Here is a 7,486-nt window from a genome sequence, read left to right as displayed (position 1 = left end):
GACGTGCGTATGTAAAATTCTCTGTTGACATAAAGGTTAAATTGTCTGCTAACTCCGACCAAAGTATTTGCAGCCCTTGAGGGTTGGTCGGAGTTAGCTTCCCCCGTTGCAACTCAGGATGCTGCTTGCAAAACATTATGTAATGTTGCAGCTGCTCCTGGGTTGTCTTTTCCGTTTTTGTACGCCTAGGAATATATAAAATTATTGTATATATATATATATTTAAAATTTGCAAAATTATCTACATATGCTGATTATCCATTTGTGTGTCCAGTTTTGTTTGCTTATTGACAGTGAAAAGCTTTTTACCTCACTTTTTAAAGCTTTTTTCTTATGAGGTTTGAGTAAGAATAGCCTCACAAATTATGCCTCACAAGAAATCTCTCAAATATTTCCTCTCAACTCAGTTGAGACGTTTTTTCAGAATAGGGCTGTTAAACTGAATATTAATTTTAGAAAAAATGTTATAATGATAAAAATGAATTTAAACTGAATATTAATTTTAGAAAAGATGTGATAATAAAATGGATTTAAACTAAATATTAATTTTGGAAATGTATTGGAATACAAATAGCTACTGCGGTAAGTAAAGTGTTTTGTACCGTTTTGGAAACGCATTGCGATGGCATTCCTAATTGCTGTCGCTGTTGAATCATTTTCTCCTAATCTTTTTGTGTGAATGGGTTGATATCTTGTTGCATCTTCTGCTGCGTCTTGAATCCAAGCTAAAGAAACTTCATCGTTCTCAAACTTTAGAAAATTGTGCGAAATGCAACACACTCTAATTATAGTTTTTACATTTTTAGGAGATACTTGCAAGCCTCTTCCAATTTAATGGAAGCGCGCTTTAAGCTGACCAAAAGCATTCTCGCTCACTCGGCGACATTTAGACAGTCGATAGTTATAGAGCTGTTCTACTGGAGATTGATCAGCCACGTATGGGTATGGTTTCATCATGTGGTGTGACAAACGAAAGGCTGAGTCGCCAATAAAAAGGTACATTGATGCCTTCAATTGCTTTGTTGTTTTGTTTGAAAATACTAGAGTGCTCATGGAAATGCTTAAAGGAGCTCCTCTCAAATATATAGGAATCATTGTTTTGTCCAGTGGATCATATGTTTATGTACGTAAACTTTGATCTGCAAGTAATAAAAAATGTAAACACATGTGTATGGAAATCAATGTAGTCACAAATTTACCTGCGATCACAACTAGCCAACAAAATGACCGAATACCTTCCTTTATAGTTATAATAATCTATGGCTTCGTCTTTCCTGAGCTGAACTTCGATGTGGCAACCATCTACAGCACCAAAGCATTGTGGAAATCCCATCATTTTGAATCCTTCTACGATTCTTTTTACTTCTTGAGGATGTGGGGGATATGCATAATGCAATCCGCAAGACTATCGCAAACTGCATGTGAAAAATCCATCACAATTTCACTAGCTGTGCTGCGCCCAATGCCAAACAAACTAGCAACGGTTCTATACTCTGCTGCCGAACCCAATGAAAAAAGTGCAATAGCTACTCTTTTTTCAAGTGAGATACAGCGCCTCATGTTGCTACCCATTTTACTGATATTTTTTACTTTTTCGCACAATTTTTTGAAAGCGCTTCTATCTACGCGAAAGTTTTCCCTAAATCTTGCTTCATCTATTGCAGGGATATCGTGCTCTCAAAATTTACCACTTCGGTACTTAAAATACAATTTTTTTTTTTTCAATCCCAAATTCGTAAGTAAATACGAATTTCCAAACATTTCGTGTGAATGGCTGAGCGATTGTAATCCCAGCTCTTAAGTATGCGTTACAATCAAGTATTGATTTTACTTCCACTCTATTTTCTTTTAACTCATTTAGTAATAAACAGATTTTTGGAACGAAGTTCCTTACGGACCTAACTGAAAAAAAGTGATAGTAAAACCGTAAGAAATAACCCGTAAGAAAAAGACTGTAAGATCGCTGGTTATAGCCTACCTTTAGGTTTTGCAAAATAATTAGGCATGAAAATCTGTAACATTATTGTGTATGCAAATTAGTTTTGGGTGAGAATTGTGCTTGCACTAAGTACGTTTATGGGGAGTTGAATTGTTGCATACTTTTTGGCGCAGGTTGGTTAATGGTTTGAGTTGTTATAATGCTCAAAAAAAAAATCAAGACAACCTACATAAAATTAAGCACAATTTTTTTTGCAAATTGTATCGATTCTACATTATCCGAAGGAACTTCATTCCTACCTGGTGTCCCATGACACCACATTTCTTTTTTCGTTAAATTCATTTTGATCTTCTAAGAATAACAAAATTGCCATTAATAATCTCCTCTTATCCATTTTTATTTCACTTTTTTTTAATAAATAAACAAATTTCACAATCAGGACTATAAGGAAGTTGATACTAACGGTGTACAACGTGTTTGCTCAAGTATCCTGACTAAACTAAGACGGGTTGCTGACAATGGCTCGTATTTGGAAGTTCATTATTTTTTTCATCTTTAAAATAATATAATTATACTACATGGAATAGCTTACTTTTCTCTTAATAGTATCTTTTGAGTTACGCTGAAATAAAATTTGTGCAGATTTTTAGTTATAACCCGTTAATACAGAATAATCACGCATACATATGTATGTGATTCAGATAATGCTTTTTTAAGTTCTCTGTGTGACTTTGTATATTTTTCTTCGAAGCATTTCTCTTTATTTACTCTCGCATGGATTCAGTCGTTTTACATGTATTTCTGACAGAGAACGTGCTCATTTCTGCTAAATAGCAGCGAAAATGGTGAATTCCTTACTACAATTCTATCAGCTCTGTTAGCCGTCAAATCGAACAGCATACAGAATTCAATTTGCACCATATCTATGCTTTAAGTTCTACGTTACGGCGTCTGTTTTTATGAATGAGGCGAGGTCGCTTGTGGAATTTGCGCCTGCGTTTATGAATGAAATCGTTTTTGTTGTAAGATTTACTACATTTATTCGCCAATTTCGCTGCCTTATTGACTTGTGATGCTTATGCTATTTAGACGAGTGTTGTTTTTGTAGTAGAATGCTTACATTTTTGTTGGTGACATATTCATATGAGTACGCATATGTATGTTTGTATGCTTGTGCATTATTTGTTCGGCAATGTATATGTCGGAGATGGCTCACTTAATTCCATTTTCACGCAGCAAGTTATGTTCGTCTCTCGGTGGCACAACACTAACTCACTCGTCACGCAGATTCTAAGCTACTGCACACTACTCATCTATGCCCCTACGAACAGACCTTACTCAGCAGCAGAGTATGTTTCTTTCCCTGAACTGCTGTGCGTTCTGAGAACCGTTAGCGACATCGTGTCGCCATTCAAAACTGTACATGCATGCACAACGGTCCAACTAACCATTCTATGCCACACATATACAGTGGGCTAATTTACCATTCTACGACATATACAAATATATGTATGTATATATGATTGTATGAACATTAGGGTGTGCCATTTTGAACCAACCTTTTTTCCAACTGAAAAATAGGCTCAAAACTTGTGTAAAAAAAAAAGTCACTCAAAAAATGAGCTCTTAATACTAATATTAAGAGGTGCCTATTTCAAATTTTCTGTTTTCCATATAAATTACATGGAAAAAAATCGTTTTTTTTGTGGTGGTTATTCTGCGGAGGTTATTATATGTGCACGCGATGGCTGCCAGTTGGGATGGTAAACTCGATTCGGATTCTACTCGAGAATCGAGTTTTCTCGTAAAATAATCGATCGAGGATGGATCCGCCTTTGTTTTTTTTTATTTGAGCTCTAGTGAGAGTGATGGGGATGAAAAAAGTAGTGTGGAGGCAACTTAGAGATCGGAGCAATCCTTTGGCACTGCCGAATACAGCGTAGGTATATACAAAATAAATCATGAAACCTCATTGACGTCAGAGCAGTGCCTCCAGTGCTACAATTAGCAACCACGCTCTCACATTTGGCTAGCGGTGGATACCAGCACAGTGTAGGCAGTGACTATTTGATTGGGATTTGTCAAAGCTTGCTTTGCTTAAAGAAATGGAAACGAAGTTGTGCCCACAGTTTATACGGCTTACTAGAGAGGATTCCCTTACGTGTAAAGAGTGGTTTGTGCACCAATATAAAATTCCTGGAGGTAAATATACACTTTAATAAAATAGTAATATTACTAAATATAAAGAATTTTTAGTTATTGGGTGCGTTGATGGTACCCACATCGGCTTACAAAAACCCACAGTAAACGAGCACATGTACTTCAATAGAAAAGGCTACCATAGTATCAACGCTATGATAGTAAGTTGCTATTATAATATACTTACATATTTCTTGAATATACATAAGTATATGTATATTAGTTAATTTTTTTATTGTCAGATATGTGATCACACTTACAAAATTATGGCTATTAACTGTCAATACGGTGGCGCAGCCCAATACTTATTTGTTTGGAAACACTCGGACCAGAGAAGAGTTTTGGAAGAACGATTTCAGTACAACAGGAATGAAAATTCATGGCTTTTAGGCATACATATTTTCACTTTGTTCATCCGTGAAACAGACAAATTTATAGAAATGTGACCAAATTTTTTTAAATTTTATGTTTTTTATAATTTTTAGTAATAAAGAACATAAATAAGAAATTAAAATTTTAAAAAAATTTATTTATATGAACAAAATCTTTGTATTTAAGTTGACATTAAAAATAAAATTATTTACAAGATTAAGAATGTATACATTTTTGAATTAAATTTATTAAAGAATACATTATTTGGTCTCTTATCGTTTGGTCGATTGTGGTGAGGCGATTCGCTACCCCGGTGTCTATTTCTTGTGTGATAAGAATCGCAATTTTGAGGGTCGTAACTTACTGTAAATTTTATGCAGATTTTATGTAATGCCTCACAATCGTTAGCAAATCTTCCACTTTTGTGGGGTGATACCTTCCTCTCTTGCCATATCCTATAATTCTCCACCGTCTTTTTAAGATTCCAATGCATTGTTCACCGATACATCTACAAAGAAAATTTTGTTAAAGAGGATTCACAATTTGTTTTTTTTATACCTACGCTATTGCTACGATCTCCTAGCTATCTCCGCACTATTTTTTTATCCCCATCAACTTCACTAGAGCTCAAATAAAAAAACAAAGTTGGATCAATTTTGATAGTTAATTAGCTTTTGTTAGTTTATTCACAATTTCGCAAGTGTTTTGACAGTTCCACATCTATTGTGACTTAAAAATACGATCCAAAGCAATGTGAAATTTAAAAACTATTGTGAATTTAAAACACATTACGATCCGTTTGGTATCGTACGTCATAATGCCAATCACCGCATACGATTGACGTATCACGTAATTTTCTTTCGTATTTGCCGATCCGTGCACGGATGTAACGGTTCGACCCCAGGTCAATGCGCGCACATGTAATAAGTACATACATACATATATTGATAAGTGATGAAATTATGATTTGAATTTCTGAACGCGCAAATGCGTATACATACATACATTCATATGAGTAAGTGCAGATACACAAGGTAGGATAGAAGACGTATGTATATGTATGTACCTATATTGCTGTGATAAATTTAATTTCTATTAGTAAGAAAAATATTTATTAGTATAGTATACGATGTTAAAAGGCAAAAATTTAAAATAATTCTGTCGAGATTCTAACCTGTGTTCACGTCGTGACTTTTCAAGCGCTTACCACCAACACCACCATTGACACTTGGGTTGCGTTGTTTTAAATAGGGTTTGGTTATGCATGTAAGAAATATACGATGGTTCAAATAATTTTGTTTAACCCTAGGAAGTTAAAGTACGTCGAAACGACGTACACATTTTTTTTTTACGCTCTCACACTTTTATTTGTCTACTGAGCAACTTCTTGCGCTCAATTATCTCAGTCGGTAGCAGCAGCTTATTGGTAGTGGTTGATTTTTTGCGGTGAGTATTTTCTTATCTGAGTTATGATCAAATCGTACGTCGAAAAGACGCATCGTTATCTTTAGTGTAACTTTTTGGTTTTTCAATCGCATGTATGTTTTATTTGCTTTTTTGTGTTCGGCTTACTAGATTAGTGATTGCTTTTTGGTTTTTAGATTTAATTTGCTAAAATATATAATGGCATCTTCAAATTCAATTAATGACTCACAAATAGCGTCTCTTTTGGAAGAGTTAGATAAGGAATCGATTTCATCTGATTAAGGAAGTGAAACGGAGGATGTAGTACTAGTGGACAATGTTCAAAGTGATTTTGAAGATCAGTTCGTTGACAGTCCAAATGAGATTATGCCGGGATCTGAAACACCTGATACAATTACTTCTGATGGACACATTATAACAGATTCCGTACCAAAGTGGACACTGTTGGAGTACAACAAAAGGAACTAGTTCTTCCCGATACGCAATGATAAACATAGTTCGAACTGCAAGAGGACCTACTCGGCAGAACAAATCGTTTTATAAACCTCTGGAGTGCTTCAACATATTTTTTACGGATGAGATTATTTCAGAAGTGGTTCGCTGGACAAACACCGAAATTATACAGAATTGTCGTGACGATTTGACTTCTGCCACATTTAAAGAAACAAACGTCGATGAGATACGTGCTTTAATTGGAATACTAATACTGACCGCGGTTTTAAAAGACAATCACCTTACTACTGAAGAATTGTTCAATGCATCATACTGTGGAGCAAGATATACGGCTACTATGAGCAGAGATAGGTTCGACTATCTGATCAGGCATCTAAGAAGGGATGACAAAGCATTACGCCCATCACTTCGACCAAACGATGCATTCACTCCTATCAGAAATATATGAAATATTTTTATAAAACAGTGCCAATCTAGCTACATCCCTGGCTCACACACAACAATCGACGAACAGCTTTTGGGATTCCGTGGACGGTGCCCTTTTAAAATGTATATTCCTAATAAACCGAAAAAGTATGGAATCAAAATATCTATGATATGCGACAGTTCTACAAAATATATGTTTAATGCAATTCCGTATCTTGAAAAAACAACGACAACCAGAACCTTCACGGCCTATACATGGTACATGCAGATGTATTACCTGCGATAATTGGTTCACATCGATCCCATTTGCTAAAGATTTGTTAAAAGAGCCCCACAAATTGACTCTTGTCGGCACCGTTAGATCAAACAAACGTGAAATACCCGAAGAAATGAAAAATTCACGAGCCCGACCTGTTGGAACTTCGAAGTTTTGCTATGATGGCCCCTTAACCCTAGTTTCATACAAAGCCATCGAAAATGGTATACTTGCTGTCATCTAATAATGAAAAGGGTACTATTGATAACACAAGTGGAAAACCAGATATGATATTGTACTACAACCAAACGAAAGGGGGGGTAGACAGAGTCAGTGCTACGCAACAAGAAGATCCAATTGATATTGGGAATGATCCCGAAGGTAGTAGCAATCCGAAAAAAAGAAAATACTGCGGT

The 7,486-nt window shown here is 35.4% G+C and overlaps 1 long non-coding RNA gene and 1 pseudogene across 1 annotated transcript; both read right to left on the bottom strand.

Annotated features, from left to right (window-relative positions):
- Positions 1–484: 484 nt before the first annotated feature.
- LOC126766675 (uncharacterized) lies at positions 485–1,108 on the bottom strand (annotated as a pseudogene).
- Positions 1,109–4,648: 3,540 nt separating this feature from the next.
- On the bottom strand, positions 4,649–5,172 carry LOC126766676 (uncharacterized). The gene is made up of 2 exons (XR_007668938.1): positions 5,073–5,172; positions 4,649–5,018 (listed from the first exon to the last, which is right to left on the bottom strand). It is a non-coding gene; the product is annotated as an uncharacterized LOC126766676 (long non-coding RNA).
- Between the last annotated feature and the right edge of the window lie 2,314 nt (positions 5,173–7,486).

The sequence above is a fragment of the Bactrocera neohumeralis genome, unplaced genomic scaffold, assembly GCF_024586455.1.
Source record: "Bactrocera neohumeralis isolate Rockhampton unplaced genomic scaffold, APGP_CSIRO_Bneo_wtdbg2-racon-allhic-juicebox.fasta_v2 ctg2054, whole genome shotgun sequence".
In the NCBI taxonomy this organism is placed as follows: domain Eukaryota; kingdom Metazoa; phylum Arthropoda; class Insecta; order Diptera; family Tephritidae; genus Bactrocera; species Bactrocera neohumeralis.
Note: the sequence above shows the minus strand (reverse complement) of the source record. Positions and strands in the feature narration are given on the sequence as shown.